Genomic DNA, 24,224 nt, shown 5'->3' on the forward strand with positions numbered 1-24,224 from the left:
TTGTGAAAGCTCTCCGAAGAGTGGGATCAGTGATATCCACCAGGTAGTTGGCACAGATTTTGACTGCCTTTACTCAGGGGAACCAGTAGGAAAACCCAGATTTTTTTGTCTTCGTGGTGTCTAAAAAGGCGTCTGTTTCAAAGATCCATTCCCAAACTTTATCAGGGCTCCACAGTTTGAGAGTATTAAACTCGGGTAGATTGTATCTGGATACAATATCTAAATAGGTTTTGACGCCAAATAGTATTATGTTGTAAAGATACAAAGGCTTGTTTAGCCAATAAGGTTGATGAAAGAAAGCGGAAATCTTAAGTGGGCCCTGGCAGACACAGAAGGTAATCCTACTTCCACTCTTAGGAAGGGGCAGCCAAGTCTTTAGCATATGCGCTGCCGGGGTGCAAAGATCTGCCCAGCACCCCCAAATTTAGTTTAGCCCCAAATTAACTTTTGCGCTGCCATTGTGAGTGCCATCGTTGAGTCTGACAAGTGCCGCCATTGTGAATGACAAGCATTCACGCAGCGCGTCTTTGGTAAATGAGCGCACCTCTTCAAAGTTGCCTCTGCCAGGTTTGACCCACCATTTGTGATCCACCACCTGCAGCAACTACAAAGATATACTCAAAAGTAGCCAATGGCTGGATGGATTTATCTCCCAAGGAGAGGCTCCTCCTCAGCACCAAGTTGTTCCTCCAGCACTCCTTGTCCTCATCTTCCCTGCTCCTCTCACTCTGCTCCCTGTTGAACCATCACAGTATTCTTAATTTTTGTATATGGTTTTACGTTGTTTTTATCTTTTCTGCGCATTGCTTTGGATTTTTAATATAAGTGGCATATAGAAGCATTTCCCATTATCTTCCAGGCAGGATAGGATGCAGGTGATGTGTGTCGTAAGACATGTGTTCACTATTGAAAACAAAGACAACATGTTGTCGTCCCCCCCCCCCCCGAAATTATTTATCAAATTCCCTTTCCCCCTCAAATTATTGCAGATATATGCAGATATATTGGTTAACTGCCTAAAACCTGTAAGACTAATTAACTAGGTTTCTGGATTTATTTAATTGGGGGTCCTGGTGGAAGTCCTAGTGTTTTGCTTTGTTTTGTTTTGTTTTCCTAAGTAGAAACTTAGCTTTTCTCAGCCATTCATCAGCTGCCACAACATGATAAACTGAGCCTTTTAACATACCTGCAAGAGAGACATTTTTTTAAACTGAATCCAAAAACATGGGGTCAAGCAGGAAAAGTAATTCTCCAGAATCATATTGGGATTTGGTGCCAGGAAGTTGCATGCCTGTCTGGGAGAAACAAGGTATTTTTCAGGCTCTAATACGAGTCCATTTTTTCCTATACTATCATCGCTGATAAATTTTTGGAGTAGCTGATGTGGGAAAAGAGCATGATAAGGTTTCCTTCTGGGAAATTCTTCCATGGTTCCACCTAACCACTACATTATTTGCAGAGCCCCCCTATGAGATTCTCTACTGAAGATGGGTCAACTTGTGAGGTCTGTGTAAGGAATGGCTTTTTGCTGGACGTGCTCCCGCTGCTCATAAATGGCTCCAATGGGAAGGCTAGGCCGTTGACTCATTTAACATACTCAAATGGAATATCTATTTTACAGTGATAGATCCTCAGAGCTCACTCATCTATTAGACGGGGTGGGGTGGGGGGACAACAACGAGAGAAGAACAGAAAACTACACAAGGGAAAGGAGTGTAGTAGTTACGATTTCTTCCTTAATTTGTTGCTTTTGAGGGCAGTGTGTATACACGGCAGTATAGATGTCATCGTATTTTTCCAGCCTGTCTTTGTTTCCTCAGGTACCGTATTAATGAGTTACCATCTATCTCAGAGACAAAGACAAAGGCAACAGCTGGAAACTACAACAGGCTCACTCCATGTTGACCAAAATCCTATGAAAAGTCCTCAAATAAATACTGGACAGATTTTTACAGAATTTAGGGCCACAACTGGTCGTGAATACCACATGCAGTTGTAGTCCATACCATAAGGCAAATATCACCTCAGTGGTATCAAATACCAAATATGGTATCAAATACCTGTGAAACCATAAGGCAGATATCACTTCAGAAAAACTTCAGAATTCTCAAAATTTGCATTCACTTTTTTATTTTATGTATTTATATTAAAAATATTAATATACTATATAAAGTATACAGCAATGGTTGAGGGAGTTAGGCATATTTAAACCTGCATAAGAGGAGACTGAGAGGAGATATGATAGTCATCTTCAAATATCTTAAGGGCTGCCACATGGAGGAGGGAGCAAGCTTGTTTTCTCCTGCACCAGAGGCTAGGACTTGAACCAATGGGTTCAAGTTACAGGAATGGAGATTCCAACTAAAGAAGAACTTTCTGATAGAAAGAGCTGTTTGACTGTGGAAGGGACCCCCCCTCAGAAGGTGGTGGATTCTCCTTCGTTGGAGGTTTTTAAGCAGATGGAAGTTTAGTTGAGATCCCTGCATTGTAGGGATTGGAGAAGATGACTCTCAGAAACCTTCCAACTCTTCATTTCTATGATTCTGGACCCTTTTGCCCTCAAAAGGGCTCCATAGATGGTTCACAACAAATACCTCCATAAGGTAATAAGGAGGAATGGGTGTTTAAGTTTGATTGGGGTGGGGGGACCTAAGCATGTCTGTGAAAACACGCTTACACTGTTTAGTGTCTTGTGTATATATGAGGGATGGGGGTGATGTAGCAAAAGAGAAACAGTAACACTTTCCCGAAAGCTTCAGATATATGCAGTGGTAGCAAACTGGAGCTGTGCTACACTGCAGTAAACAACTCTGTATTGGTGTATTTACCCTTCTGTGAGGCCAAACCTTGATCTATAATTTTTTTAAAAAAATATTTTCCCCTTTTAGATATAATCAAGTATGGCTGGAAACAAGGAAGTCAGATCAAGCCAAAACTCAGAGGTCAGTTTTTAAAGCTATCAACTTTCTTTGACAATCTGGGTGGCCCTTGCCATGTCTAGGAAAACATGAACTTGGTGCCCCTAGTTGCATCAGCTGTTTCCCCCCTCTGACTGCTGCGATCAATTTGTCAGTATCCACAACATTATTAAAATATGTTATTAAGCTTCTTTCTTATGCATTCTCCCCAGAGTATAAACCATTGAAGAGAGTCTGGGCTTCATAAGTTTTTTTTTTTTGTGGGAGGGGGGCTGCAAAAGGCTTTAATTGCATTATTTAAAGGGAATCAAATGTCTTCAATGCAATAATTTCACATGCATATATACTCGGGAATATTTTGCTTTCTAACATCCCAATCTAACCCCAATTTACAAATTAACACTCTTTCGTACACTTTCTAGAACCAAGGCACTTAAAATAAAATAGAAAAATCGAAGAGAGCACTGCCCTTAATTGGAACTGCGTAAATGTTTCTAAAGCGCAGCCAAGCCCCAGTATCAATTTTCAAGGTGATCCTGAAGGAATGTTAGCCTCAAGGCTTTTGAACGTGAGAATACGAAAGAAGGTAATTGGAATATTCCTTAAGGAGCAGCATTGAAAAGCCTTTACAAAATGAAACATTAGTGTGGGGAAGTATTTGGCCTGGGAAATAAGCGAGCACCAGCATTTTAGTAGCATGATACCACGAACAGATGAAGATTCTCTAGATTTTAGAGATCAGAGATGGTCGTTCAATGCACTTGATTCCCAGAGTATATAGTCACAAGAGGCCCAGCGAGTTCAGAATGGGCAAACACATATTGGAGCCATATTCTACAAGAGGGGTGGGAGGGGCAATGTGAACCAATGTGAAGGGGGGGATTATCTGGATTTGGCCTCTAAAAGTTTATTGGCATTTGATTGCCAATATGTATATAACATTGGTAGTATTAGAGCTCAGTCAGTAGAGCATGAGACTCTTAATCTCAGGGTCGTGGGTTCAAGTCCCATGTCCGGCAAAAGATTCCCAACTCTTCTATGATTTTTCAAAGGGCTTCACAGTCTCTATTATGTTTATATCAACCTTGTGAAATATATTGCTGTGTCTGTCATTTACTATCCTACCATTATTTATAAATAATAATAATAATAATAATAATAATAATAATAATAATTCATTAATTACATGCTGCCCAGTCACTTGGGGTGGCTTCCGACAAATTAAAACATCAAACGCAGTAAAAACATCAAACATTTGTATATTTGTTCATTGAGTTACCAAGTAACTCAAATCAGTATACATTAAAAACAATTATAAAAACCTAAAAACAGAGCAATACAAGTAAAAAGCTAAAAACTAAGCAAAAAGGCAAGACTGCAGATTCTGCCCCACTAAAAAAAGCAATTCCACCCTTCAGATACAACTGAAAGTCAATGTGACTTGCCCTCACTTCTCATGACTATGCTCTGCTTCCAGGGTAAAGGGACCCCTGACCGTTAGGTCCAGTCGCGGACGACTCTGGGGTTGTGGCGCTCATCTCGCATTATTGGCCGAGGGAGCCGGCGTATAGCTTCCAGGTCATGTGGCCAGCATGACAAAGCCGCTTCTGGCAAACCAGAGCAGCACATGGAAACACCGTTTACCTTCCCGCTGTAGCGGTTCCTATTTATCTACTTGCACTTTGACGTGCTTTCGAACTGCTAGGTTGGCAGGAGCTGGGACCAAGCAACAGGAGCTCACCCCATCACAGGGATTCGAACCGCCAACCTTCTGATCAGCAAGCCCTAGGCTCAGTGGTTTAACCACAGCACCACCTGGGTCCCTTCTGCTTCCAGGGTAGGAGGCAGCAATGATTCTATGTACTAGTTGCTAGGAGAGTGTGCTCTTGTGGTCAGGTCCTGCTTGCCTGTTTCCCAAAGGCATTTGGTTGGCCACTGTGGGAACAAGATGCTGGACTAGCTAGGTGGGTGTGACGGATTGGCCTGGTGGGCAAAAGAACTCCAGGGTGCAGAGAGTTAAACCCCAACCTCCTGGATAAATGACGCATTCCATTCCTGAGGGGCGGGACTGCCAGGAGTTTAAAAGGAATGGGAGGCAGTTAATTCGGAGAGAGGGTTGTGGGAGCGAGGGAGAGGTGGTTAGGCAGTTGGCAGTTGGGAGTTAGGGAGTTGGTAGAGAGTAGAGTGTTAAAGAGGGATGCAGGAGCTGTATGAAGAAAACTGTGTTAAATAAAAAGAAGATATGTGCTTTTAAGAACCAAAGAAACTCATGTTTATAAGTTAAATAATAAAGTTAAATGTGCTTAAACGTTCACTGACTCGGCAGTGTCTCAGTACCTACAGAGGTGTGACAAAGAGGGGAGAACAAAGCTTTCCTGGGGAAGAGGAAACTGTTTGCTGTTTCTCCTGTCATACAAAGGGCTGGTTAGCGAAGCCGAAGGAGCCACATAGTTGCCTAAGGGAGAGGCACACTGTAGCAGTAGGGATCCCAGGGAGGGAGACCCCACTGGTGGCCATAGGTTTCGAACGCAGAGCCTGAGGTACTCTGGAGACAAGTCCAATTTGGACTCTGGAGGTTTTTTTTTTTTCTCCTGTTTGTGGAGAAGCACAGGGAGAGCCTCTGAGGTTAAAGCAGTGAGGTGGGGGATCCATCACATTTTTGGTGGCAGCGTCGTGATCTGAATCCACAACCAAAGTTGAAGTTTGTGGGAGTTTTAAAACAATATTTTCCAGAGAAGGAAAATGGCACATTTAAGAAAAGCAAGAGAGGCTAAAGGGGATGAGAGGACAGAAGGGGCTGAGGGGAGCCCAAATTCTGAATTAGAGCTTATGAGATTGAGAATTGAGATGTCTAGAATTGAAGCTGAGAGGGAAAAGGAAAAGATAGCGGCTGAGGAGAGAATGCAGTCTGAGAAATTAAAATTGGAACAGGAGAGGTTGCAAATGGAAAAAGAGATACAGCTGGGGAGAATGCGTTTGGAAGAGATTCAATTAAGAGGAGAGGTAGCTCCAAATAGAGAAAATGTGGAGGTTACCTCAGCAAACCTCAAGAGATTCCCAAAATATGTAAATGGAGATGATGTCGAAAGTTTTCTATTCAGTTTTGAACGCATTTGTCAGGAATTAAAAATAGCTGAGGCGGACTGGATGATGTATCTGAGGCCTCAAATATGTGGCATCTTGAGTGAAATATACTCAGACTTAAGGGATACTGAACTATCCAGTTATGAGATATTTAAGCAGCGGGTGAGAGTACGCTGTGGGCTAACTGCTGATCAAAGCCGAAAAGCCTTTAGAGAACTAAAAAGAGGTCCCAAAGAGACATTTTCTCAGCTGGCAAGCAAGCTAGATCGTTTGCTGGACAGGTGGATTCAGGGGAGCGGGGTGACAAGCTTCCAAGAATTAAAACAGCTAATTTGTGTGGAACAGTTTTATAAACACGTCCCTATGAATCTACGCTGGTTTATTAAAGACAAAAGGCTGTTGGATGTGGCCAAAATGGCTTTAATATTAGATGAGATTGAAGGAGACTGTCCTGAAATGCTGATTCCAAGGCAGTGGCCAAAGAACAGGCAGATGAAGCCTTATGAAAAAGGGGAGAAAGCAGACAGGGCTCCTGACAAAGCAGACACTCCAGTAGTCAGAAAAATAGCTTGCTATTTTTGTGGATTAGAAGGTCACATAAGATCAAGATGCCCGCAATTAGCAAAAAAACAAAATGCCAACACGGCTACCAAGTCAGTAAAGTTGCTAACCCAAGCTGAGGTAAAAAAATCACCTCAGGAAAGTAACCCAGAATCAACTGTCAGTGCCTCAGAGACTGTGGCTAACATAAGGCAGGTCTGGAGAGCTGATCAGGGGATTAATAAAGACTTTATGGAGCCAGTGATTTTAAATAATCAAGAATATTTGGGTTTACGTGACACAGGTGCAGAAGTGAGTCTGGTTAGATCACACTGTGTGACACAGGATCAGTACCTTAAAGACCAAACTTTTAGTCTAAAGGGAATATGGGGTCCTGAGTTCGAGGTTCCGGTAGCAGAAGTGGATATAGTTTATAATGGCGTGAGGAGAAAATGGAAAGTGGGCGTCTGGGATAACATCGATACACCATTTCTGATAGGCAATGATGTGATCAAGCCTGAATTTAAGGTTCAAGTTATCACTAGAGCCCAAACCTCAGCAAAAGGGAATCCATTAACTGCCATACCAGAAGCCCAAGCCGATCCTGAGGGGAACGGAATGTTGGGGAGAATGTCAGTTGTAACCACCATAACTGCCAACAGGGCCCAGTTCCTAGCAGAACAGAGGGAGGATGAAACTCTAAAGGGACTGTGTGAAGAAGATAAAGGGCAGTACGGCACAGTGGTGTCAGTAGAAAGGCCCAGAGTTTCTTGTATAAAGGAGGAACCACTAATTAGTAAATCTGAGACAGGCAAAACTGCAGCGGAGTGGGAAAGCAAAGAGCAATCAGTGTTGCCAGAGAAGACCAGTCTGCAAGAGCCGCAATTGGCACATGATGCCCCCAAAACAGCGCATTTTGAAATAAGCCAAAAGGAGAGAGTCCAAAACCAAATTTACTGGACTGCTATAAACAAAGACACCAGAGGTTCTAAAAGTGAGAACAGTTTTATTTTAGACCTCGGGGATAGAGCCCTAAGATTACCAGAGGAGATTCCTCTGAGGGAAAATGTAAATAAGACTGTGTTAAAAGTCAATGGAAATGATTTAACAAGACAGAGCTTACCTAAGGAGCTCATAGCCGACTTGGGTATGAAGGAGGTGTTGCCACTTGGCGGAGTTAGCTGTGTAGAGACTGCAAATAACTTTCTGCAAGCCAAAGAGCTTAGTGAAAAGAATGAGGGAACACCGACCTCGTCTGTAACACCTTATCCTATCCACCAACAGTACAGGGTGTCTGAACGTTGGCAACTATTTGTGTTAAGTTTTGACTTGATTAGTCGGGAAGGCAAATACAGCCCTTCTGAGCTGGTTGATGGGCAGCAAACCAGTGCTCTTTTACAACTATTACTGCCTGAAAGGAAGGAGGAAGAGAGCGTGGCACATCCAGTGATTATATCTACCATACTGGAACTGCTTCGCTATGTGCCAGAGACTGAAAGGCAAGCTGTAAGCAGAGTGCACAGGGCACAGCAGTGCTTGGAATCAGGGGGTGCATTCCTAATTACAAATGGGAATCCCTTGCATGGCAAAAAGGAAGCTCGAAAATGCCAAGATGCTGCACATTCGTCATCTTGTGATCCTGCTGAGGCCGAGTATGTTCCAGCGAGGAGTCGGAAACAACGGGAGGTCCACAGGAAGATGATTGCCCAAAAGCGAAAGCGGCTTGAGATTTGCTTGCGCCGGACTGTTGCGCCGAGAGGCATGTTCCAGTACCATCTGAAACTGTCTGCAGAGTCGTCAGTGCAAGGCAGAAGATCTGCTCAACGCATGGCCGATGCAGCGCAAAGAAGGAAAAGCGACGCGGCAGGAGGAGGAAAAAGGACTTGTTAAAGTGCAACAATTTTCTTCCAATGCAGAGTCGTCAGGAGTCCCACTGACTAACACAGCTAAAGACAATCTTATGCACCATTTATCGAGACTTATGCCTTCTAAAGTCATAATTGACTGGTGGGAGGAGGGTTTCTTTTTATTTATTAGGTGTCGCAAGAAGAATTGCTGAGAACAAGTGCCTTCATCATTTGGGGAGAATCTATTGTGCTTTTGTTGAAGGTGACAACTTGATCTTTTTATGACAGCAGTGTATTTCAATGTTGCTAGAATTTTGAAAATGTTTTTGATGGTATGGTATCAATTCTGTTTTGGTTGGGACACATAAATGTTTAGTGTATAATTTTTGGGGAAAACCCTGATTTTTGAATAGAAGGAAAGGTTTAATTTTACACTATATATACATAGGTGGGTATTATTGGGAAAATGCATTCTATTTCTTTTGAAATGTTAATGTGTATAGTGCATATGTAAGTGTGTATATCTGAAGTCTATTTTAACTTCAGGTATAGGTGTAAGTTTCGCAGGGGAATTGAGAGTTGCAACACAGGGTTGTGTAAACAGCGCACCTGGGGGGAAGGTAAGCCAGGGAATTCCCGACTCTATCTCCCATTCTTTGGCATTACTCTGGTATTTTTGAGTATGCCTGCGCAAGGGTTTTCGGGGGAGGGGAGAAAATGTGACGGATTGGCCTGGTGGGCAAAAGAACTCCAGGGTGCAGAGAGTTAAACCCCAACCTCCTGGATAAATGACGCATTCCATTCCTGAGGGGCGGGACTGCCAGGAGTTTAAAAGGAATGGGAGGCAGTTAATTCGGAGAGAGGGTTGTGGGAGCGAGGGAGAGGTGGTTAGGCAGTTGGCAGTTGGGAGTTAGGGAGTTGGTAGAGAGTAGAGTGTTAAAGAGGGATGCAGGAGCTGTATGAAGAAAACTGTGTTAAATAAAAAGAAGATATGTGCTTTTAAGAACCAAAGAAACTCATGTTTATAAGTTAAATAATAAAGTTAAATGTGCTTAAACGTTCACTGACTCGGCAGTGTCTCAGTACCTACAGAGGTGTGACAAAGAGGGGAGAACAAAGCTTTCCTGGGGAAGAGGAAACTGTTTGCTGTTTCTCCTGTCATACAAAGGGCTGGTTAGCGAAGCCGAAGGAGCCACATAGTTGCCTAAGGGAGAGGCACACTGTAGCAGTAGGGATCCCAGGGAGGGAGACCCCACTGGTGGCCATAGGTTTCGAACGCAGAGCCTGAGGTACTCTGGAGACAAGTCCAATTTGGACTCTGGAGGTTTTTTTTTTTTCTCCTGTTTGTGGAGAAGCACAGGGAGAGCCTCTGAGGTTAAAGCAGTGAGGTGGGGGATCCATCACAGTGGGCCACTGGCTTGATCCAGCAGGCAAGCTCTTCTGATGACTGTGTGGCAGAGAAAGTCTTGAATCCAGACCTCCCAAATACAATTGTGCTGTGCTTGCCATTCACTCATATTGGCCTGTTAAAGGTGTGGGATTAGTCTATATGGGTTTCGGTAATTTAAATCAGCATAAAACAAATAGCTATGATTAAAAATAATTACTGAAATGCAGAACTTTATTATATTTTGTAGTTCATTTCCATTTGTAGTGTTTTATTTGGATATATAGTAATGTTGCCTTTGATGCTGTAGGGATGACGATGGTGGTTTTTTGAAATGTAAGCGGGGTATAGAAATGATTCAAATAAATAAAACATGGACATTTTAGGCTGCCTTGAAAGTCCAAACTTGGACTTGCATGTGGATGATAGTAAGAGGTAATTTCTCAAAGGTGGGGGAAATTCCCCAAGTAGCCTTAAATGTGTTTAATATTCTTGTGACAGAATGAGAGAAGGTGGAAACAAACGAAACGAAACAGAATAAAAATGAGTAAATTAATACCCAAACCATATGGCAAGCAATATATAGAAAGCGGCTTGTGGAATAACAGTGGAAACTGTCAGAAACAGAGGAGCAGTTTTAACCAGTCGCTTTCCACCTGCCATGCTCTGGGTCTTTGAAATTCCTAGGGAAAACCCAAGGGTACTTCATGATGTGAGGCTGTGCTCTGATCCTATGGAACCCTAGGAGAAACCTTTATGCAAATGTGGTTAGGCTTTTGCCAGAATCCCATTTTATGAACTTTTTTTTATTACTACTTATAATATTACATTTCCTGTAGTGAATACCTATATGCCTGCTGTGTTTTAGTTACCATAGTTCCTAATGTAACTTGACTATTCTCTGCAGAGTTTCTCATAGGAAAGACCCTTCGAAGTAAGTAGGCTTGCTTTATTTTATACTTGGTACATTGTTTGGCGTGTTCATAATGGGTTCCTGCAATATCACATAATGTAAGCTCAGGGCCTTATTATAAAAAGGAGGGAGGACTGGCTATGTCTCATTTGTTGCACAGGGATACTGTGGTATTTGTTTTATGCTTGCCTCCAGGTGATGGTTTTCTGAGATCCGAGAGAAAGACAACATCTCCCTCACAAGCAGAAAAAATAAGCCCCTTTCCAAGCAACTTTAGCTTAGGAACAACCCCCATTTCCTGGTCTCTGCTGCAACCAAGTTGTGTTCAGCTTGTGACCCCAGGGACTGCAGAATAAATGCTATAGAGACTGGGAAAGCAGCCATTCCCAAAGTAGCAGGTGCTTGAGGCTGGCAATACAATTCAGGAGGCCAGGAGGACGAGGAGGTTAGAGACTTCCTGGATGACTCAAAAGGCCTTTGCACACATCCACCCAAAAGCAAAGGAGGACAGTTTACCTTTGGGATACTGGATTAGGTGCGAAAATCAAAGATATAGCTACGCCTTTAGAAAGTACGCAAAAATGAATGTACTACCATGTTTCCCTGGAAATAAGACACTGTCTTATATTTATTTTTCCTCAAGAAGACACACTATGGCTTATTTTCAGGGAATGTCTTATTTTTTATTACATGTCCAGCCTCGCCTCTTCCTTGGCGCCCTCAAGAACTACGCCTATCACTGTGTCTTATTTTCAGGGTATGGCTTATATTGCGCAAATGCTTAGAAATCCCGCTACAGCTTATTTTATGGGTATGTCTTATTTTCGGGGAAACGGTGTGTGTGTGTGTGTGTGTGTGTGTGTGTGTGTGTGTATATATATATATACATACATATATATATATATATACATATACATATACATATACATATATATATATATATATATATATATATATATATATATCCTAATGATTCCAGGATTAAAATGACTTCCTTTCAAGTGAAGCTTCTTACACATTCACTTGTGCATTTATGCATGGGTGTTTAGTAGTTGATGTTGTGTGGGGTCTGCTGTTGTCCTGGTATGTTTCTTCCCTGCTCCCCATTTACAATTAATGTTGAGGAGAATGCATGATGTGTGTACTTCAACTCACAGCATGATTAATGGGGGGGTTGTGGGGGGCATAAACATTTGTAGGTAAGAATTTGCTTAATGCACTTCATGTAGCTGAGAAAGTCGTCCCCTGTACAAAAGCAGGCCACAATATATTTCCTAGTCTTTAAGGTGCCCCCAAAGCACTGAGTGGTATGTGATGTTTCTGTTTCGCTAGTGCAAGAACAGAATTTTCCCCCTCTCTCATTCAGCCTACCATGTGCCCTCAAAATCAGCTCCAGGTATTTAGGGGACCCCCTGAAGCAGATTTTGGGGGCACATGTGAGGAGAAGTGGGAGAAGTCGAGTTGCATGAGAAGAGTTCCACTCACAGAGCATTGGATACAACTCACTAGTTTTGATACAATAGATTAACCTAGCTCCTCTTTTGAATTTTATCTGAGGTTTTATCAGTCATTTTTTATTTATTTTTATTTTTTTAATTTTATCAGTCATTGTTGCCTTGAATATATGAATTACTTAGTAACCTCATTCCCCCCCCCCTAATGCCCTCTTACATAGACTACAAATTTATTACTGTACAATTTGTATTTTTAGAAAAGTGGCACGGGAGGCAGATATATTTTTGCAACTAAATTTCTAATATAAATGTTTGTTTTAAAAAAATGTTTAGGTAATGTTCTGAAAAGAACGTCCCCCGCTCGGCTAGCTCACTTAAAGTTCAAAGGGGGGGGGGAAATGTCACAATGACAAATTGAAAAGTGCTATTCATACAGTTAGGAGGGAAATGTGCCCTCATTTGCTGGTATTTCACATAATTTGTAAAATCGTTGTTTCCAAAGAAAACACAGAACTAAATGGTTTTTGATTAACAGTACATGTATTATTAATTAATCTTAGTAGAAATGTGTTTTACCTTTAAATAAATACACGTGCATGTAATATATAGTCTAGAATATATTTATTCTCTGTAGAGAGATGCAGCGAGTTCTCGTCTAGAGAAATATATGTCGCTTCCTTCTACCACTTCATCATTGTATTAGCACTCCAGATGTTGAGCTGTGATTTGTATGTTCATGAATGCTGAAGCATGATTAATACGTTAATATAACTACCTGAAGTTACAAGAAAAAGTGTTGGCCTTCCATGGGCATCAAAAGGTTCTGTGTCCATGCCCCGGTCCCCCTTTTTCTGCACACAAATAACCACAAAACTGTTCGGTATACCATTGTTTATTAAGAACAGGGTATTAGATCACTGCTTTCCGCTAGTGAATACCCTTCGGCATTTTCTTGCTGAAGCACCAGCTGCACACAGGTTGAGGCCTCACACGGTGGCCTGCCAGTCTCTTGAGTGCCTTCCCAACACCTTTCATTTGTTGGGCTTTGACACAGCTGGAACTCCAGACAGGCCCTGTCTGTCCCACCCCTTCCCTACCTCCTCAACTATGAGGGAATCTGACGCCTCAATGTCAGCAGCTGTATCTCCCCCCAGCTGTTCCTCATCTCCCAGCCATTCTCCACAAGCAAGCTCTGATGATGCCTGATCTGCATCCATAGAAGGTCAGCACCAGCGGGGGCTCTCACAGTACAGGCTCTCACAGTAAAGAGAATTGGAGGGTGTGTGGAAGGCCAAATACAGTGGTACCTCATGGTTACAAACTTAATTCGTACTGGAGGTCCGGTCTTAACCTGAAACCATTCTTAACCTGAGGGACCAGGTGCGCCTCCACCGCACAATTTCTGTACTCATCCTGGGGCAAAGTTCTTAACCCGAGGTACTACTTCCGGGTTAGCTGAGTCTGTAACCTGAAGTGTTCGTAACCCGAGGTACCACTGTACCCCGAAAAGCCCACATTATGCCCTTGTGTTTCTACACCAATGGGACCATAATATGAGACTATGAAGCATCAGCAAAGTCCCTTAGTTCACCAGGAGACCCAACACTGACATTGCGTCTGTGGATTAAAATTCTGTAGGAATTACTCTTTTGTTCACCTCCAGCTTGTGGACTCTGTGCGGATAGTGTCATTATATAGATTAGTCACTAGTTGGTACCAGACTTAGTTGTATCTGGGCATGGGCAGACTTTGGTCTTTCAAATTTCAGCGGTGCCGTGCGAGACCAAAATTCAGTGACGCCCAACTCTTGCCTTCCATTCTGTACAATTCCCTATGTTACGACATCCTGCAGCGCCCTCTAGACTTGGCGCCCAGTGCAGTGGAACCGGTCATGCTGCCCTAAATCTGCCTCTGATCTGGGTAGAGACAAGCATTTCATTTGGTGTGCTGTTCTTGTTTAGGAGAGAGAATAAAGTTGTTGTCTAGCTTCCTGACTTGAGGTGTCCTCTAAGCCATTCGTGGCAGACTATGTCCATTGCCTAATAGTTGCAGGTAGAAAATGGATGCTTTCTTACATAGTTTACCAACATCTGAAACACATTTGTCTTGGGCTAAGGAGAGGGTACTCTGTGGATATGCCTTAGCTCTAGAACTCCCTGCCTTGAAAGCCCACTTTCCTCTATTGCTGATGGACTATCATTGCAGGTGTCATTTTAGACATCTTGGGGCAATAGGAATCACTTTTGGACCTCTTTGTATTGGATTTTGGAGATGTTCTGTGAGAAATTGCTTCTGAAGATTGTGTGTGTGTTTGTTTTAGTGATTGACTTCTTAGACTCTATGTGCTGCCTTTCCCTTTGCTGTTGCATTGTTTGTTATATTGGTCTTGGATGTTGTTAGTCGCCTTGGACATTTCATGGGAAAGTTAAATAAATGTAAAATAAAGGACCGATAACCAGGAAATTAGTAGCATTCATTGCTAAGGTCCATAACATGTATCAGGTGTTCGTAGAAATGATTTTTTTTAAAAGAAAAAAAATGCTTACCGTATATTCCGGCGTATAAGACTGGGCGTATAAGACGACCCCCAACTTTTCCAGTTAAAATATAGAGTTTGGGATATATTCGCCGTATAAGAAATACGACCTGGTGTATAAGACAACCCCCGACTTTTGAGAAGATTTTCCTGGGTTAAAAAGTAGTCTTATACGCAGGAATATACAGTATTTACAAGTAGATATGATCATGCCATGCTGCTGCATTATTCTAGAAATACTTATTTATAATAAAGAAGACTTAGGGTTCCCACTGGAAGTAAGGGGTGGGATATAAGGATGAGGAAACAAAAGACAGCCAGCTCTTTGTGCCACTGAGCAACAAACAAGCAAATGAAAGTGAGCGATAAACAGTGACACACTATTCGCAGCATGCAGAGCAGGGGCGTACCCAGGATCAAAACTAGGGGGGGGCAAGGGGCGGGGCCAAGGCACGGGAGGGGAGGGGCCACAAAGTGGGAATGTGGGCGGGGCTACAGAGCCCAGGTGAAATCAAAATAAACCTGAAGCGACGGCGGCGAAGGGGAGAAAACCAGCGGCCGCCTAGAGGAGAAGAGGGAAGTCTGGGGGTGGGCGGGGGGGGGGGAGAGAAGGGAACCAGGCTTGGATCGGGGCCTCCGCGGAGGTCTGGAGCAAAGCCCCGGCCTCCGCGAAGCTATCCGAGGCTCCGTTGCTGCAGCGGTCTCAGGCGCTGAACGACTCCCGACGTTCGGGAGACCTTTGAGCACAGCCGCGCTGTGCGCATGCGCCCTGCACGGCGGCCGCCGGAGTCCACAGCCGCGCTGTGCGCATGCGCCCCGCTTTGCGCATGCGCAAAGGTCTCCCGAACGTCGGGAGCGTCAGCCCTTGCCCCCTCCCACACAGCGCGGCTGTGTGGACTCCGCACGGCTCGGGCGCAAGAGACTGCTGCGGGCGCCGAACTCGCGCTCCGCTGGGCTGTCCTCCGCCTCTGCCCACCAGCCCCGCCGGCAGCGCCACTCTTGCCCGCAGCTGCCCGACCGGCCCTGCCTCTAGAGTAGGGCAGCGGCCCCTCCCTGCCCCGCGGTGGGTACGCCCTTGATGCAGAGTAAGCATGACCATCCTTTTTGAAAGCGATATTTGTATTGATTTTTCATTGTTTACCCCGACAACAACATATTCGCCTTGCAGAAGGGTAGACACGTGTGCTTAAACATCAGCAGAGACCATTCAAATCATGTATCGGGTCTCCCTCAAAAGACAAAAATCACCACAAGGTTAAGTACACCTGTCTAAAATGATTAATGACTTCAGTAAGAAGTCTAGCTGAAAGGGCTTTGCTAACATGTGGAAGGAATGGATACCATCTTTTCCCCTGAAAATATGACTAGGTAAGACCATTGGCCACACATATTTGCTGCATTAATTTGCCCATCAAAGCCAGTTTCCATAGTCTTTGGCACCACTGATTACAGGCAGGCAGCCGGTTTGCTTCCCAACTGCTAGCTATTTCCGGAAGGTCTGAACCTGCAAGGCTTTGAGGCAGGCGGGACGAAGGAAGCTTCTCTTTAAAAAATATAGCTGCTTCTACCTAGTCTGCTGTTCAGCATCCTTTGAGGGATTCCCCCCCCCTGTAAAATTTTTAGGTGAGAAGCCATGATATAATCATAAATAAATGAGCAGCTCTGCAGGGCATATGCTCATTGTGTAATTAACAGGAGTGGAAGAAGGAACAAAGTGAACCCGAAGCAAAATTTGTACTAGAGCCACACCTCATTGATGTTTTGCTGCATAAGCCTGTAATAAAGACATGTGTTTATTGCACATCTGTGCAGTTCAAAGTATATTATACAACATGTATCATTTTCAAATCACAAAGATGACAAGATGTGTTGTTATAGTACAAACTGTACCTTTTGGGGAAGTCCGGAGACAAACAGCATAATATAATCCCCAGAAAGTATTTTAGCGTAACAGTTACCAAATCACTGTCATATACACGGATCTGCTTTGAAATGGACTTACTAGTACATGAGTGCAAGTTATTTATTTCATTTAAGTGAATATAAGAGAAATAAATATATTTGCAGTCTTGAATGGCCCCTGAATTCTGTATATTTGGATTCCCAGGAAGCGTTGATTCCTTGGAAGACATTTAGGAACTATTAATTGCATCAGAGTGTTCCAGCATCTTCACTTAACATTGTCACAGACTCCCATTGGATATGAACAGGAAATGCTAGAGCCAAAGGACTCCCAGTGTTGTTACTAAGACTTGTAATCACCCTATACAAATCTCTCATGTTCATAATGTGCACAACTCCAGCCCATTCTCCTCTCCTCATAGTTTTTAATCTGACTTAGATTGCAATTGGGGATGATAATGATGATGATAATAATAATAAGTCCTCTAATATCACTCATAATAAAATTACTGGTCCCAATACAAATCAAGTCATCACTAGATGTTACAATATTTACAGACTAAAAGCAGTTCTGAAATGAAATACCACACCAATGAGAAATGTTGGGTCAGCCACTGTTAGGACAAAATGGTCTCTGCAGTCCTGCACTCATAGGCCTGCAGTTTTGCTAATCCTTTCTAGTGAACAACAACAATTTAGCACTTGTAAAATAGGAACCGCTACAGCGGGAAGGTAAACGGCGTTTCCATGTGCTGCTCTGGTTTGCCAGAAGCGGCTTTGTCATGCTGGCCACATGACCTGGAAGCTATACGCCGGCTCCCTCGGCCAATAATGCGAGATGAGCGTGCAACCCCAGAGTCGGTCACGACTGGACCTGATGGTCAGGGGTCCCTTTACCTTTATAAACCAGAATAACGCAGATTTTTCCATAGGCACCCAGACCACACACCCCACCCTCTACTATCATTTCTGGAGACCTCCTGCTCCCTCTTTGGTAGCCTTACATGACACCAGAAGGTCTGGCTGAATACCTGAATAAGAATCCTCTTAAGGGATTTGCAACATTTTGTTGCAGAACCACCAATGTTGTCAACCTAGGTTGAATATATGTTCTGCAAGCATGAGCCTAATAAATCCCATTGATTGCAGTGGAACTTGCTTTCAGGTAATTTTCCATTAAACCAAAGTCTTAATGTTTCTGGGACTCAGCTACACCTACACCTACCTGCAAATAAAACATTTTAAGTGTGTTTGAATCCCTGCGACGGGGTGAGCTCCCGCTGCTCGGTCCTTGTTCCTGCCCACCTAGCAGTTCGAAAGCACATCAAAGTGCAAGTAGATAAATAGGTACCGCTCCGGCGGGAAGGTAAACGGCATTTCCATGCACTGCTCTGGTTCGCCAGAAGCGGCTTAGTCATGCTGGCCACATGACCTGGAAGCTGTATGCTGGCTGCCTCGGCCGGTAAAGCGAGATGAGCACCGCAACCTCAGAGTCGTCCGTGACTGGACCTAATGGTCAGGGGTCCCTTTACCCTTTTAAAGTGTGTTTTAAGTGCAATAAACAATGTGACACTAGATGGTGATTGTGAGCCTTATGGAAAATTCAATGTATTATTTAAAAATGCTTTAAAAAACATTTTCAGAACAGTTTTTATATGTGTGTAGGTTCCACCCTGAATGTATTTAAACACACACTCACTCTCTCTCTCTTTCTCTCTCTCCCTCTGTTGCATTCCTGTGTAGAGGCAAGAACAGATATGCCCCTTGAATTTCAGTAGGCCTTCTGTGCATGTAACGGCGAGCAAGTTCACAATTCTAGTTGGGATGCTTTTATCTCCTAGCAGCAAGCAGAATAAACATTGCTAAGTAGTAATCATTTATACAACCAAAAACAATAGGAAATTTTTTTGCCACCCCACCCCCACCCCATGAGTCATACTACAATGTACATTTTAACAATTGTCTGAACAAGTCTCATGCCTATAATAATTTTCTTCCCTAAAGTTCAGGCTATCTGCTAATAGTAACAGGCTATCGCCACCAGTGGAATTTATTTATTTCGCTGGATTCATTTTCCATCCTCTGCCATGAACTACCCTAGCGTCAGTCACAGCACAGCAAATACATCAAAACAATCAGTAAACTATTTGAAAACAAAAATCAGAAGATCAAAATCGGTAAAAAACAATTACTCAACTGTCATATTATATTACATAGATTAATCAGTTCAAAAGACCTGGTATGGGATGAAGTGGTATCAGGAACTAGCCAACACTGGAGCCAGCCCACCCTATGCCTCCTGATATTTTGGTACAAAAGTAGAACATAAATATTTTGGGGAACAATATATTTGTCAATATAGCATTTTTAAAATTAAAAGTGAAGCTACGTTTCAGGGTTGTTGTTTTTTTAATAAAAAAGGGATTTCAAAGAGAAAGGAAAAGAAGTAGAAGTTCATTTTGAGATTTAAAATTCTGGTGAATTGGAGACACCCTTTTTCCTGTTTCCACAGCTAACCACCACTGCTAAATTGGTGATTCTATGACTTTTGCCACATATTTAAATAGTTGCATACAGACAACTCCCCATTTATGTGTGAGTTACATTCCGAGGCACCGTGCGCATCAGTGAAATGGCATATATTTGATACCCCATTGGAAAAGCCTGCAAACACCCCGTTCCACCTCTTTTTGTGACTTTGGGGGGTCACTTCTGGGTTTGGCATGGTGTGTGCGTGTGTGCACGTGCACACACACACACACACATACTGAATGTGCGTAAATGGGAGGTTGCCTGTATTTTAAATTACCCAGTGACAATGTGATAATACGGTATCTTTGTGTAGCAATAGTGAAACATGTCTCTAAATGGCACTAACATTTCAGAACAAGGGGATGAAAGAGGGTTGAAAATCAACCTGATTTGAGGGTGTAGTGAAAAGTCTCCACTTTAGTGGTAGCCTCAAATTTGTTTGCTACCCAGGGTTTCTGGGGGAAAGTATGTATTGTGAAGGATGGCCTGGTTGAAACATCTGTTCTACTTTATGATGCATCTTAGTTTGAACATAGCATCAAATCCAGAGATGATCTAGGTCACCGCTCCCAAACCTGTAGCTCATCTTGCCCACAAGCTCTTCTGGCTTAATGTGTACCAGATTCACAGGAGAAGTGTATTAAAGTATTAACTTTTCAGAGTTCTCAAGGAAGTAAGCTAGCAGTTAGGGACAGGAGAGAAATTTGATTTTGTTTGCCCTTTAATGAGAAACTTCTCAGTTTGCACTTCTTGAGCCAACATACCAAAACACACCTATCCTCCTGAATTTGCACTTTGTGATGCGGTTCAAGTACTAATGTGCACAAGAATAGATATATCTATCATTGGAAGTGCATTTAATGAGAAACTACCTAGGTTTGCACTTCTTGAACCAACATGGGGAGACCAAAACACAGCTTTCCTCTTTAAGTCATACTTACCTGAATTTTGTAATGATGTTCTTTATAAAACATTGTTCGGGAATGTGTGTTATTAGTGAAAATAACATACAAATATCCAATGTAGTAGTAGTAGTAGTAGTAGTAGTAGTAGTAATACCCTGACCATCTGACTGGGTTTCCCCAGCTACTCTGGGCAGCTTACAAAATATATAAAACATAATAATTAGGGGAAACGGCCTGTGAAAATACATTTTTGAAAGCGGGTTTTGCAGCACTAATCAAAGCCACATACAAAAATGTGTTGGTTTGGTGAAATTTACACTGATGAATACTTGAAAGGATTTTTAAAAGTAAATTGCAAATTTCTGCAAAATTGTGGGGAACTTAAGGTTGGAAAAATGAGATACTGTAACTGATTCATCCCTACTAGTGGCTAACCCCACCAGGTGGGAAACATAATCCTTAAGAGTTTCTCCCAAAAGCCCATGTTCATTCTGCTCTGTCTTTGAGGTCCCTCTCCTCACTAGGATTTCACACTGCTTCTTAGTCTCATTTTAAGCCCATTTTGCTTCTTTTTACTCATTTGGGAAGATTCTAGGAAACTCAGGTTGCTTGCTTGGGAACAAGCCAAAACTTAATCCAGGTAAGATGGAGTTGCTTTGGGTGGGCAAGTCACTTAATTTAGAAGGTGATGTTCAACCAGTTCTGGATGGGATTGCACTCCCTCTGCAGCCCGACTTGTTATCCGAGCTCCTAGACTTGTTATCTATAGAAGCGCAGGTGATCATGATGGGTAGGAGCCCCTTTTATCAGCGCAGACTGATACACCAGCCATAGTCACTGCAGGTATGGTAGTTCTGGCCTTATTTATCAATTCCTTGGTTACATCTAACTTTGACATCTGCAATATGCTTTATGAGGGGCTGCCTTTGGAGATGGGTTGGAAGCTTCAGTAAGTGCAAATTGCAGCTGTCCAGCTGTTTTGGAGAATATTGCTCTGATATGGTACCAGTGGCATGAGCTAGCTGTTTGCAGGCCCCATTCAAAGTGCTGGTTATGGTCTTAACAGTTTAGGACCGAGTTATTTGAAGACTGACTGCACTCCTTGAGTTTCAGAAGCCCTGATCCTGGAACTAAAGGTAAAGGTAAAGGGACCCCTGACCATTAGGTCCAGTCGTGACTGACTCTGGGATTGCGCGCTCATCTCGCATTATTGGCCGAGGGAGCCGGTGTATAGCTTCCAGGTCATGTGGCCAGCATGACAAAGCCGCTTCTGGCAAACCAGAGCAGCACATGGAAAAGCCGTTTACCTTCCCGCTGTAGCGGTTCCTATTTATCTACTTGCATTTTGACGTGCTTTCGAACTGCTAGGTTGGCAGGAGATCCTGGAACTACCAGTGGCTAAAATTGATGGATACAGGAGATGCCACCTTTTTGATGGTCCTCGCCCCCCACTTTCTCCCTCAAGATTTGCATGAGACTCTCACTTTGACTTCCTTTAGATGAGAGGTAAAGATCTTCATTTTTCAATCGGTTTTTGGTTAAGACAAACTGAGCTGATTGTGACATATCACACGTGATCCTGTCTTGGGAAGAAGGGACTGCGGTGGCTGAACATGGGGCTGTTGTTGTTGTTTTAAATCAGCTGCCTACCTGTTTTCTATTTACTGAGTTAATTTAACTGATTTGACTGATTATTTAACAATGTTGTTTGCCTGTTAAGCCACTTTGGGAGGATCTGATTCTGAAAAGTAGCATACAAGTCATAACAATACCAACAATAATATAAGAAGCTATGCAAGGCTCAGGAGAATCTGTGAAACTTTGCTTATTTTCCATTCACAATCCTAACATTTTCTGTGGTTGCTTCTGGAGGACATCTTGTTTTTGCAGATCCAGAGTCTGAACACCCCCCCCCCCAAATTCATACCAGACTACTCCAAGGACCACTGGCATGCCTAAAGTTAGATGTCAGGTCACAGTGAATACCAGAGAGAACACTTGTGTTCCTGCTTCCTAATGGAACAGGTAATCATCAGCATTTTAAGGTTTTCCACTCTCTCATTTCCCTGATCTTCCTATCCACTCTACCCTTGCACTGCCCAAAGCCCCAACATTTTCATCTTGAGTTGCCCCTGTTGCTTCTGAGGTGTCCATTACAGCCTACTCAGTCCCAAGTGTCCTCCCAAGGGCCACATTCCCTCAAGTCCATCCTCCCAGGGGCCACATGACAGGGATGGGTGGGACCAGAGGCAATAGATATGACTCCTCCCTTTGGACACTAGTCTACATTCCACCCATACAAAATCTATCCGTCCTCCAAACAAGTGAGGTGGATTCTCACTGTCCAAGGACACCTTCTGGCCACAGAGGCACGTGAGCAGAGTGTGGAGCAGGAGGCCCAGTGAGAGGTGTGGCTCAGATTAATTCTTGGGTGTCAGACTCTGGATTGCCAAAGATTTTGGAAGGTTAAATAGAGAAGACTGAAGAGCTACATTTGATGCGTTTGGAGTTTATATTTATCAATGGAAGTTGAACTGAACACCGAGCGACCCATTTACACATGCACGTGGAAGTGTACACGTGCATAACATAGAAGAATGTTTTCTGTATTCAGATAACTTACAATAGTCCCAAGTATCAATATTGTGTTTGTGGCTTGCAGATCTCTAGCACAGATTGGCTGAGTTTATGGGATAGCTCAGAATGTTTGTTCAGGAAACTTAAGCAGTTTGCAGGCAAATTCTGTGAGGAGCGAGAATGCTGTCAGGTTTTAAAACTTGCACTGAGAAAAGATCACAGGAGGTAAAGAAGCTCAGAGGCAAAAGGAAGGGTGCAGAATGAGCAATGGATTTAAGAGGGAATATGAGGAGAATGAGGTTTGAGATGAGTGGATGAGAATAATGGAACTGAGACATTGACAATGACATGGGCAGGCAAGGGGTTGTTGGACTACAACCCCCTATCATCAGCCTCACCCAGTATCACTGATGTTCAGGGATAATGATGCCTGTAATCCAGCACCAAGGGCACCCAGTTGGGTGAGGCTGGTCCAGAGTTTGAGGGCAGTTCTGCCATTTGAGGCTTTTGTCACCATAGCATTGTGAACGGCAACCAGAACGAGCCAGGAAAGGCCATGAAACCAATGGAGAGAGGAGGTAAATGAATGTTGTGTGTTGATTTTGATCCTAACTTGCCAGTTCTTTGATCAGTCGGTTCATTTCTTAAATGGAAGGGGAAAAGGATCAGAAATCACCTGTCAAATAAAAGTGAACACTAATAATAATAATAAAAAGTTATGTCAGAATATAGATAACCAGGTATAAGAGGCTAAGCCATGGTTTGATTTGGCATTCCATGTGGACCCTGAATCGTTGTCAGTCTCTCCCAAGCAAACTATGGCCATTAAACCAAGAACCACCTTGGTTCCTGCTCACAGTTTATGGGGAGCAAAACAAACCACAAGTCTGGTTTCACACCTAACTCTAAGCCGAACTAGGGTAGGGCAGCAGGGCTGGGGGAATAGCAAAATGGATGCCGTTTTCCCCTCCTTTGGGTACCCACAGCTTTGTTCATTCAGGCTAAGCCATTGTTTGGCTTAGTGTTATGTGTGAACCCAGCCATAGTTTGGTGTGCGTAGAGCAAGATTCTCAGAAGCAACCTTTTCTTTCTTGACAGTGTCCACCGTGTCAACTTCTTTGGTACCTCTGAATAGCAGAAAGTGATGCTTCCCCCCCTCCGGGGGGGGGGAAATCTGAGTCACGTTAGTAGTCGTTTTGAAAGATGCCACCTAGAAAAAGCAACCCGATTAATTTATGGAGGTTTTCAGAGCAGAACCAAAAAACGCACTGTGTCTGGCACAGAGCAGGAACTGTTAACCCAAGTAGTTAATTTGAGAAGTACTTGTCTCTGAGGCCCAGTCCCACCCCCCAAAGGCTAGTTGTATGTGCTGGGAGGGGATTTCAACAGTATTTGTTGGCCTGGCCCCAAAATGGCCACCAGTACCAACATTTGACAGGTACCAGTTGTAGTTGCTGCATTCCTGCTGGGCACCAAAACTGATCGGCCACTTAAGGAGTTATGGGGGAGGGAGGGGGGGCTGCGCTTCCATCCATTGCTGCTATCTTTCTAATAATTTATTTGCTCCAAAACCAGCCCCGACAGCCCCCCCCCTTTTGTAGCTTTGCCGTCTCCTTTTCCTCCTGGTGG

This window comes from Zootoca vivipara, chromosome 10, assembly GCF_963506605.1.
Source record: "Zootoca vivipara chromosome 10, rZooViv1.1, whole genome shotgun sequence".
Lineage (NCBI taxonomy): Eukaryota > Metazoa > Chordata > Lepidosauria > Squamata > Lacertidae > Zootoca > Zootoca vivipara.